Source organism: Zingiber officinale, chromosome 9B (assembly GCF_018446385.1).
Source record: "Zingiber officinale cultivar Zhangliang chromosome 9B, Zo_v1.1, whole genome shotgun sequence".
In the NCBI taxonomy this organism is placed as follows: domain Eukaryota; kingdom Viridiplantae; phylum Streptophyta; class Magnoliopsida; order Zingiberales; family Zingiberaceae; genus Zingiber; species Zingiber officinale.
Window position 1 is genome coordinate 112295750 of NC_056003.1, and position 11325 is coordinate 112307074.

Below are 11325 nucleotides of genomic sequence, written 5' to 3' on the forward strand. Positions count from 1 at the left end.
CCAAAGGATACAAACGAACGAGGCATACATGAAATATATTACATTGGCGCACCTTTTACCCTGCTCGGTACGGCTAGAGATGGTTTGCGCTCCACGATCGTTCTAGCCGCCGTCCGTCCTCATCTTCCAGATAGTATGCACCCGATCAGAGCTTCTCGACGACTCTGAAGGGCCCCGCCCAAGGAGCTGCCATCTTACTCACATCGCCGACCGCCTTCACCTTCTTCCATACTAGGTCACCGACCTAGAATGCTCTGGGAATTACACGCTTGTTGTAATTCTGCTTCAATCTTTGCCGGTATGCCATCAGCCGGATGGCTTCTTTAGCTCGTGCTTCGTCAACTAGGTCCAACTCCAGCTGTCTCCGCTCGGCGTTGTCCCCATCGTAGTTCTGGATCCGATCGAACTCGACTCCGATCTCGACTGGGATGACCGCTTCACCCCCATATACCAAGTGGAACGGTGTTACCCCCGTTCCCTCTTTTGGGGTTGTGGGAATGGCACATAGCACGCCGGGCAGCTCGTCCACCCAGTTTCCTCCCATGTGATCGAGCCAAACCTGAAGTATTCGCAGGATCTCCCGATTGGCTACTTCGGATTAACCATTGCTCTGAGGATACGCCACGGAAGTGAAGTGTTGTTCGATGCCGTATTCTTTGCACCATTCTCCGAGCTCCTGACCAACGAATTACCGCCCGCTATCCAAAATGAGTCGACAAGGAATGCCGAACTGACAAATTATATGCTGCCAGATGAACTTTTTGACCATCTGCTCAGTTATTTTGGCCAGTGGTTCAGGTTCGACCCACTTGGAGAAATAGTCGACCGCCACTAATAAAAACTTCCGTTGCCCGGTCGCCATAGGGAAAGGCCCCACTATATCCATACCCCACTGGTCGAACGGGCAGGACACATCAGACACCTTCATCCTCTCCGTTGGTCTATGGGAGAAGCAGTGGAACTTCTGACAGGAAATGCAGGTAGCGACGGTCCGAGTGGCGTCCTCCTGTAGAGTTGGCAAGAAGTATCCAGCCAGCAGGATCTTCCTAGCCAACGATCGCCCGCCTGGATAGCCTCTGCAGGATCCTTGATGTACTTCCTGAAGAATATATTCTGCGTCTTCCGAGCTGACACACTTCAGCAGCGGGCGGGAGAACGTCTTTTTGTAAAGTTGGTCCCCAATGAGTGTGAGCCGGCCGGCTCTCCTCCTCAGTAGCTGGGCTTCCTCCCGATCGGACGGCGTGACCTCCGAACGCAAAAATTCTATTATAGTTGTTCTCCAACCGCTCGGGAATGAGAGGCCTTCCATCCGGTCGATGTGCGCCACCAAGGACACCTGCTCAATTGGCTGTTGGATGACGATTGACGATATTGAGCTAGCGAGCTTGGCTAATTCATCTGCTGACTGTTTCTCGGCTCGGGGGATCTTCTGTATGACAACCTCGGTGAAGTTAGTTCTGAGCTTTTCAAAGGCCTCCACGTAGAACCGGAGCCTTGCGCTGTTTATCTCGAAGGACCCCGAGAGTTGCTGAGTGGTCAACTGGGAGTCAGAGTACAGTATCACCCGATTGGCTCCCACATGTCGCGCGGCCTGTAAGCCGGCTATGAGGGCCTCATATTCTGCCTCGTTATTTGTTGCCCGATAATCCAGACAGACGGACAGGTGCATCCGCTCCTCTTGAGAGGCAAGTAGTAAAATACCTATTCCGCTCCCGAGCCGAGTGGACGATCCGTCCACAAATACTTTCCACAAAGCTTCAGGCTCGGGATTCTGTACCTCAGTTACAAAATCTGCCAAGGACTGCGCCTTTATCGCCGAGCGAGGCTAATATTGGATGTCGAATTTGTTAGAGTGTATACTAAAAGCCTAGCTTTTGGTATAAATATTTATTATGAATAAAGAATCACATTTGGTCAAATTATCTACATTTGTTTGTAGTTGTTCATTTAATTTATATTGTAGATAACATAGTATGTGGTGTCACATGCAGAAGATGATGTTATAAGTACCTTATAAATTATAAACAGTAGCTCACGACCAAAATGGAAAGGAACAAACCATTAGAAGGTCGTAGTGTAATTAGGTATTAGTTTATCTTGACTATATAATTACACTAGTACACTCAGAGTGTATTGAGTAGGACCATTTGAGGTCGTTTCTTTTATACTGACTTTATAAAGGAACAAAGACCTCGGTTATTATGGAAGTGTGTGCTCTTAATCCTAATATAATAACAAGCACATATATTTGATATTTATTTCTTTAATTTATCAATGGGTGAGATTTAGTTCGATGAATCAACAAGCCTGATAAGTTGGGAAATGGTATCACTTATAGTGTGTGTTGTTGATTATAGAAGGAAACTGTGTCCTAGAGATACTAGGTTGATAATGTCCTCAAGAGGAGCTCATAAGGATTGTCATGTTAAACCCTGCAGGTGGACTTAGTCCGACATGACGATAAGGTTGAGTGGTACTACTCTTGGATTTAGATATTAATTAAATGAGTTGTCAGTAACTCACTTAATTAGTGGACATTCGATATCTTAAACACAGGGAGACTAACACACTCATAATAAGAAGGAGCCCAAAAATGTAATTTGGGATTGGTGCGGTAGTTCAATAATAATTCTCTAGTGGAATGAATTATTATTGATAAAATTAAGTTGTGTGTTCGGGGCGAACACGGGATGCTTAATTTTATCGGGAGACCAAAACCAATTCCTCCTCTCAGTCTCTATCGTAGCCTCTTAATTATAGAGTACTATACCCACCTATACCCACCTTCTTACCCATCCTATAGGGGTCGGCCAAGCTAGCTTGGAGACCAAGCTAGGGCCGGCCATGGGTATGTTCATGGGTGAATTCATGTGGTCGTCCCTATTAAAATAAAAAGGAATTTTAATTTTAAAATTTTTCTTATGTGGATAATATAATTTAAAAGAGAGTTTAAAAATTTAAATCCTTCCTTTTATAAGATTCTACAAAAGATTAAGAGAAGAGTTAAAATCTCTTTCCTTATTTGTAAATTAAAAGGTTGATTTTAATTTTGGTAAAAACTTTCCTTTTAATTATATTCATGATTTAAAAGAAAGTTTAAAAATTAAAAATTCTCTTTTATTAGTTTCTACAAAAGATTAAGAAAAGATTTAATATCTTTCCTTATTTGTAGATTGAAAGGAGATTTTAATTTTAGAGATAACTTTCCTTTTGGAAATTATCCACATGTTTAAAAGAAAGATTTTAATTTATAAAATTTCTTTTTATTAACCAATCATGAAGGGATTAAAATTATTGGAGAAATTTTTATAAATTTCTAGAAACAAATTAGGAAGTTTTAATTTTTGTTTTAATTAAAACTCTCCTTGTTTTGGGGAGAAGAGTGGCCGGCCATTATAATTTGAAAAGAAAATTATTTTAATTAAATAAATTTTCCTTTTCAATGGCAAAAGAATTAAGGAAGTTTTTATTAAATTTTCCTTATTTGCCAAGACCAAGGATTATAAAAGAGGGGGTAGAGGAGGCTTCAAGGCTAACGACTCTATTCTATTTTTCCTCTCTTTTCTCCTTGGGTGAGGCCCTTTCTTTCCTCTCCTCTCCTTTGTGTGGCCGAAACCTTCTCATGGTGGAGATAGCTTTGGTGGCCGGATCTAAGAAGGAGAAGAAGGAGAGAAAAGAAGCCTCTTTTCTAGCATCCCTTGGAGCATGGTGGTGGTGGCCGAACCTCTTCATCCTAGGAGAAGTTTTGATGGCCGAAACTTGTAAGGAAGAAGAAGGTGCTTGGTGGTTCTCATCTCGGAAGATCGTTGCCCACACAACGTCCGAGGTTAGAAGAGGAATACGGTAGAAGATCAAGAGGTCTTTCTAAAAGGTATAACTAGTAATTTTTCTTTCCGCATCATACTATTTATTTTTGGAAATAATACTAAATACAAGAGGCATACGATTCTAGAGTTTCGAATTTGTTTTCGATATAGTGTTCTTTTGTTTTTCTTTTCCTTGTGATTTGATTGTTCTTTTCGGTTAACCTAAAGTTATTTTAGGAAATTAAATATTAGCTTTCCATAAAAGGTTTTGTCTAGTCGGTGGTGGTTGCTCCCATATCCAAGAAGGCCATGTGCCTCGCCACGTCGATCTGGGAACCAATTATGGAAATTAATATTTAATGGAATTAATAACTTAAGGTGATTTGGGTCGAACGTGTTAAGTTCCGCAGGAGACCCAAGTCAAAACCTAAAAGAACAAATAGATTAAGTTTTGGATCAAACGTGTTAAGTTCCGCAGGCGATCCAAAATTTAATTTAAAAGAACACATGGTAGCTAGGAAAAGGTTCAGACCTTTGTACAAAATTTTTGTACAGTGGAACCTCTAGGTTTTCCGAGTAGCAACCAACAATTGGTATCAGAGCTAGGGTTTTGCCTCTGTGTATTTGGTATTAGGATAATTATGCACATGTCATACATAATTTAGGCAGGTTAATAGTAGGATGTGCTAACTTTGTGGATTCAGGATCCAACTATTATGACTTTTAATTATTATGTGTGTGATTGGACCCTTGGACATGTCAAGGGCATTTAATATGTGTGTGCATGATTGTATTAAAATACAGCAGGAGCTGTATTTAGTTTTATTAGGATTTTATTTTTGATATAGATATATGTACATTCCTTTTATGGAATATAGGATCAAAATGTAAAATTCTATTTGTGTCGCGGATCGAATCTTGCAAAGCGTGGAACTTTCTAAGGACCAGAGGCGCAGCGGAACTAGGAGCAAGATGGAGGCGACAGCTAGACCCGGTGGCGGTGGCCAAATATGGCAGCAGCTTGGGATGACAACACACGGAGGACAACTAGAGATAAAAGTCATAATAGTTGAAAATTAGATTTTCTATTTATTGCTTTTATATTGTGCTGTGTGTGCATGTTAGTTTACAAGTTTAGTAGGCTAGCATAGTTTAAAATTCCTCATTTATAAATAACTAAGTGGGAGAGGGATTTTTAAGTAAATCCCATGGTCTCCATTACTGGTTTGTAAGTGATGCAAACAAGCTTGCGCGTTGGCTCTGAGTGCCTTCCTCCATAACGGATGAGCTTGTTTGCAGATCACTAGAACAGACTTCCATTTTTGGATGACTATAGGAAGTTAATTAAGAGCGTGTGATCTTCCCCAACGGAAGGGCATAATCTTATTAATGGACTTAGTGTCAAGTAATGGTATACACTTAGACACATCTAATAGTATCCTCCCGATCACTGCTATTATTTGTGTGACCAAATGAAACCAACTATTAATTTGTCATAAAACTAGGTTGACAAGATAATAAAATTAAAGGGTTAAAACCCCTCTTACAAATGATTGATTTTGTATACGTCCACACTAACGTGGCATACAAAATTAACGGTGTTTGATATAATTTTATTTGTCATAAAGTTACGTTGACAAGATAGTTAATGGGTAAAACCCTCCTCTTACAAATGTTGATTTTGTATACGCCCACACTAACGTGGCATGCAAAATTCACGGTGTTTTGAGGTGTTGGTAAATTTAAATAGTATTGTTAGAGGAATCAATATTATTTTAAATTTAGAGTCTTGACCAAATATTTGATTAAAGATAGACCAACTATTAATTTTATTCATCATAAAGTAAGGTTGACGAGATAATAAAATTAAATGATAAAATTTCCTCTTTGAATTTGTATACATCCACACTAACGTGGCATACAAAATTCATAGGGATTTTTAAGGAGTTGGTCTTAACCAAATATTTTTGTGATTCTTAGGATGATGGTCAATCCCCAGCTGATATACTTTAGGATAGACTTAGTGGTCCCAATAATAATTGATTGGAAATATGATTTGGACATTAAGGTAGACTGTCCTCTTAGAACTAAGAACAATTTAGGTGTATTTAATTCATTAGTTGAAACATGTCTAGTGGTGTTATCTACCAGAACCTGGAGTGTAGATACAGATGCCATTAATCATGTCTGTAATTCATTGTAGGGTTCCAGGAAACCCGACAACTAAATGAAAATAAAAACACCGTCCACATGGGCATTACTGCAAAAAAAAATAGCAGCTGTTGCAGTGGGAGAGGTTTATTCTCTAATAGGAATAAAATATGGATTATTAGAAATTGTCTTTACATACTAAGTTTAGAAAGAACCTGATTTCAGTTTCTAAACTATTATAGAATAGATATTGTGTCTATTTTGATAATAAAGTTGTTATCAAGAAAAATAGGGAAGTTATCTATTCTGGTATGTTGGTTGAAAATTTATAATCCAATAACTCCCACGATGCAACAAATAGAAATTAGTAACACATCTTCTAACTTTAAGAGAAAGCAACCTTCGGAAATGAACCAATTATATCTTTGGCATATAAAGCTAGGTTATATTAACTTAAGTAGGACTCATTGGTAGCTGATGAACTTTTGGGTTCATTAGCAGTGGAAATCTTTCCAGCCTACGAGTCTTACTTGGAAGGAAAAATAACCAAGAAGCTTTTAAGTCTAAGGGGTATGGAGTCAAAGATATATTGAAATTGGTTCATTCTGATTTGTGTGATCCTATGAGCATCCAGGCAAGAGGTTGTTTCAAATATTTCATCTATTTTATAGACAACTATTTGAGTTACGGATATATTTACTTGATGTGCCGCAAGTCTAAGTGCTTTGATTAGTTCAAAGAGTACGAGGCTGATGTGGAGAAACGACAAAGTAAAAGTATCAAGACACTACGGTAAGATCGTAGTGGCAAGTACCTCTTGGGAGAATTTAGGAGTCATTTATCAGAAGTAAGGATTCAATCCAAACTAACTGCACCTGGTACACCCAACATAATGGTGTAGGAAAAGGAAGGTATATGACTCTTATGGAAATAAGTAGATTGATGAGTTATTAAGAATATTATCAAAATCATTTTAAGGATATACTCTGGAAACAGGAGTGAATATAGTACCTTCTAAAGTCAGAACTCTCTACTCATATAGAATTGCTGAATAGGCGTAAGCCTATTTCGAAGCATATTCGGATTCGAGAAGTCCAGCACATATGCAGAAGAGAGACAATGATAAGTTGAACAGGAATTCACTTGTTTGTGGGTTATCCTAGTAAAATGAAAGTAGGTTTATAGTCTTAAAAATCAGAAGATCATTGTTAGTATCAATGACCAATTTTTAGAAAAGGACTATGTAATAAACCATGTGCCCATAAGAAAATGTGTTCTTAAGGAAATAATAAAAGGCATGTCTAATCTAGTACCAACTGTACAAGATGAGATACCACAAGGAAACTACAACACGTATCACAAATGATACACAATTGCAGAAAGTGTCTTGTCGTAGTGGGAGGGTTGTTAGGCAACCTAAAAAGATTCATGTTTTGGGAGAGTTTTTGGACTCGATCCCTAGAGGACATGAACCTGATCTCCGGACATATGACGAAACACTCCAAGATAAAGATGCAACATCTTGGCAAAGAGTAATGAATATCAGAATTAGAATATATGTATTCTAATAAAATCTGGAAGCTTGTAAAACCACCAAATGGTGTAAAAGTCTTTGGGTGTAAAAAGGTCTATAATAGGAAAAGAGGTATAGAAAGGAAGGTAGTAACTTTCAAAGCAAGGCTTGATGAAAAAGGAAACTTTTTCACTGGTAGTCATGCTTAAGTCTATCCGGATTCTTTTATCTATTTGGCAAGTGGATGTCAAGACAGCATTCCTTAATGGAAGTCTTGATGAAAACATCCATATAAAGCAACCAGAAGGGTTCATTGCAAAGGGCTAAGAGCATCTTGTGTGCAAGCTCAATCAGTCTATGGACTGAGGCAAAGCTTCAAGGTCTTGGAACATCCGATTTATCAAAGTAATCCAGACTTATGGATTTATTGAGTAAACGGATAAGTCTTGTGTATACAAAAGGTGTGATGGAAACATGGTGGTATTTCTTGTACTATACGAAGATAACATTTTTGGTAGTTGGAAACAATATCAAAATGTTGTCAGAAGTAAGGGTATGGTTGTCCAAATAATTCGATATAAAGGACTTGGGAGAATGTATATATTTTTGAGATCAAAGTAATAAGGGATCGAAAGAAAAAAAATATATATATTTTACTTATCCCAAGCTTGATACATCAGAAAATCCTTGCTCGTTTTAAGCATGAAAAACTCCTCAAAAGGTTTCTTACCTTTTAAGCATGGAGTGTCTTTATCTAAACAGATGTCTCCGATGACATCAAAGGAGATTGAGGACATGTAGGCAGTTCTTTATACTTCGGCAGTTAGACAACCTAATGTATGATATGCACAAGATCAGAAATCTGTTTTGCCAAGGGCATAGTTAGCAGATATCAAAGTAACCCTAGACAAGGACATTGGACTGCAGTAAAGCATATATTAAAGTACCTTAGAGGCGCTAGAGACTATATGCTAGCTTACAAGGCAGTTAATTTGGTCCCTGTGGGTTACACGGATTTTGACTTCCAATCGGATAGGGACAATAATAAGTTGACCTCGGGGTTTTGTGTTTACTTTAGGAGGAAAAGTCATAACTATGGAAGAGTGATAAGCATAGGTGTTTTTCTGGACTCCACCATAGAAGCTGAGTATATGGCAAGCCTCTGAGGTAGCCATAAAAGCTGAATGACTTAATTACCTCAAGATAGACTTAGATATGATTTCTAGTTTGTCCAAAGATTATTACAATTTATTGTAATAATAATGGTGCAGTAACAAACTCGAAGAAACCATGAGTCTATAAGGCAAGTAAACACAATAGAGCGCAAGTACTACCCAATACGAGAAATTGTATAACGAGGAGAAGTTGTTGCCGCCTAGATTTCATCAGATGATAACCTAAGGTCCTTAAGGCAAGAGCTTTTTGAAAGGCATGGGAATCAGATGTATGGCAGCTTAGTCTTTTAGTATAAGTGGGAGATTGTTAGAGTATATACTAAAAGCCTAGCTTTTGGTATAAATATTTATTATGAATAAAGAATAACATTTGGTCAAATTATCTACATTTGTTTGTAGTTGTTCATTTAATTTATATTGTAGATAACATAGTATGTGGTGTCACATGCAGAAGATGATGTTATCAGTACCTTATAAATTATAAACAGTAGCTCACGACCAAAATAGAAAGGAACAAACCATTAGAAGGTCGTAGTATAATTAGGTATTAGTTTATCTTGACTATATAATTACACTAGTACACTCAGAGTGTATTGAGTAGGATCATTTGAGGTCGTTTCTTTTATACTGACTTTATAAAGGAACAAAGACCTCGGTTATTATGGAAGTATGTGCTCTTAATCCTAATATAATAACAAGCACATATATTTGATATTTATTTCTTTAATTTATCAATGGGTGAGATTTAGTTCGATGAATCAACAAGCCCGATAAGTTGGGAAATGGTATCACTTATAGTGTGTGTTGTTGATTATAGAAGGAAACTGTGTCCTAGAGATACTAGGTTGATAATGTCCTCAAGAGGAGCTCATAAGGATTGTCATGTTAAACCCTGCAGGTGGACTTAGTCCGACATGATAATAAGGTTGAGTGGTACTACTCTTGGATTTAGATATTAATTAAATGAGTTGTCAGTAACTCACTTAATTAGTGGACATTCGATATCTTAAACACAGGGAGACTAACACACTCATAATAAGGAGCCCAAAAAAATATAATTTGGGATTGGTGCGGTAGTTCAATAATAATTCTCTAGTGGAATGAATTATTATTGATAAAATTAAGTTGTGTGTTCGGGGCGAACACGGGATGCTTAATTTTATCGGGAGACCAAAACCAATTCCTCCTCTCGGTCCCTATCATAGCCTCTTAATTATAGAGTACTATACCCACCTATACCCACCTTCTTACCCATCCTATAGGGGTCGGCCAAGCTAGCTTGGAGACCAAGCTAGGGCCGGCCATGGGTATGTTCATGGGTGAATTCATGTGGTCGTCCCTATTAAAATAAAAAGGAATTTTAATTTTAAAATTTTTCTTATGTAGATAATATAATTTAAAAGAGAGTTTAAAAATTTAAATCCTTCCTTTTATAAGATTCTACAAAAGATTAAGAGAAGAGTTAAAATCTCTTTCCTTATTTGTAGATTAAAAGGTTGATTTTAATTTTGGTAAAAACTTTCCTTTTAATTATATTCATGATTTAAAAGAAAGTTTAAAAATTAAAAATTCTCTTTTATTAGTTTCTACAAAAGATTAAGAAAAGATTTAATATCTTTCCTTATTTGTAGATTGAAAGGAGATTTTAATTTTTAGAGATAACTTTCCTTTTTGGAAATTATCCACATATTTAAAAGAAAGATTTTAATTTATAAAATTTCTTTTTATTAACCAATCATGAAGGGATTAAAATTATTGGAGAAATTTTTATAAATTTCTAGAAACAAATTAGGAAGTTTTAATTTTTGTTTTAATTAAAACTTTCCTTGTTTTGGGGAGAAGAGTGGCCGGCCATTATAATTTGAAAAGAGAAAATTATTTTAATTAAATAAATTTTCCTTTTCAATGGCAAAAGAATTAAGGAAGTTTTTATTAAATTTTCCTTATTTGCCAAGACCAAGGATTATAAAAGAGGGGGTAGAGGAGGCTTCAATGCTAACGACTCTATTCTATTTTTCTTTTCTCCTTGGGTGTGGCCGGCCCTTTCTTTCCTCTCCTCTCCTTTGTGTGGCCGAAACCTTCTCATGGTGGAGATAGCTTTGGTGGCCGGATCTAAGAAGGAGAAGAAGGAGAGAAAAGAAGCCTCTTTTCTAGCATCCCTTGGAGCATGGTGGTGGTGGCCAAACCTCTTCATCCTTGGAGAAGTTTTGATGGCCGAAACTTATAAGGAAGAAGAAGGTACTTGGTGGTTCTCATCTCGGAAGATCGTTGCCCACACAACGTCCGAGGTTAGAAGAGGAATACGGTAGAAGATCAAGAGGTCTTTCTAAAAGGTATAACTAGTAATTTTTGTTTCCGCATCATACTATTTATTTTTGGAAATAATACTAAATACAAGAGGCATACGATTCCAGAGTTTCGAATTTGTTTTCGATATAGTGTTCTTTTGTTTTTCTTTCCCTTGTGATTTGATTGTTCTTTTCGGTTAACCTAAAGTTATTTTAGGAAATTAAATATTAGCTTTCCATAAAAGGTTTTGTCTAGTCGGTGGTGGTTGCTCCCATATCCAAGAAGGCCATGTGCCTCGCCACGTCAGTACTGGGAACCAATTATGGAAATTAATATTTAATGGAATTAATAACTTAAGGTGATTTGGGTCGAACGTGTTAAGTTCCGCAGG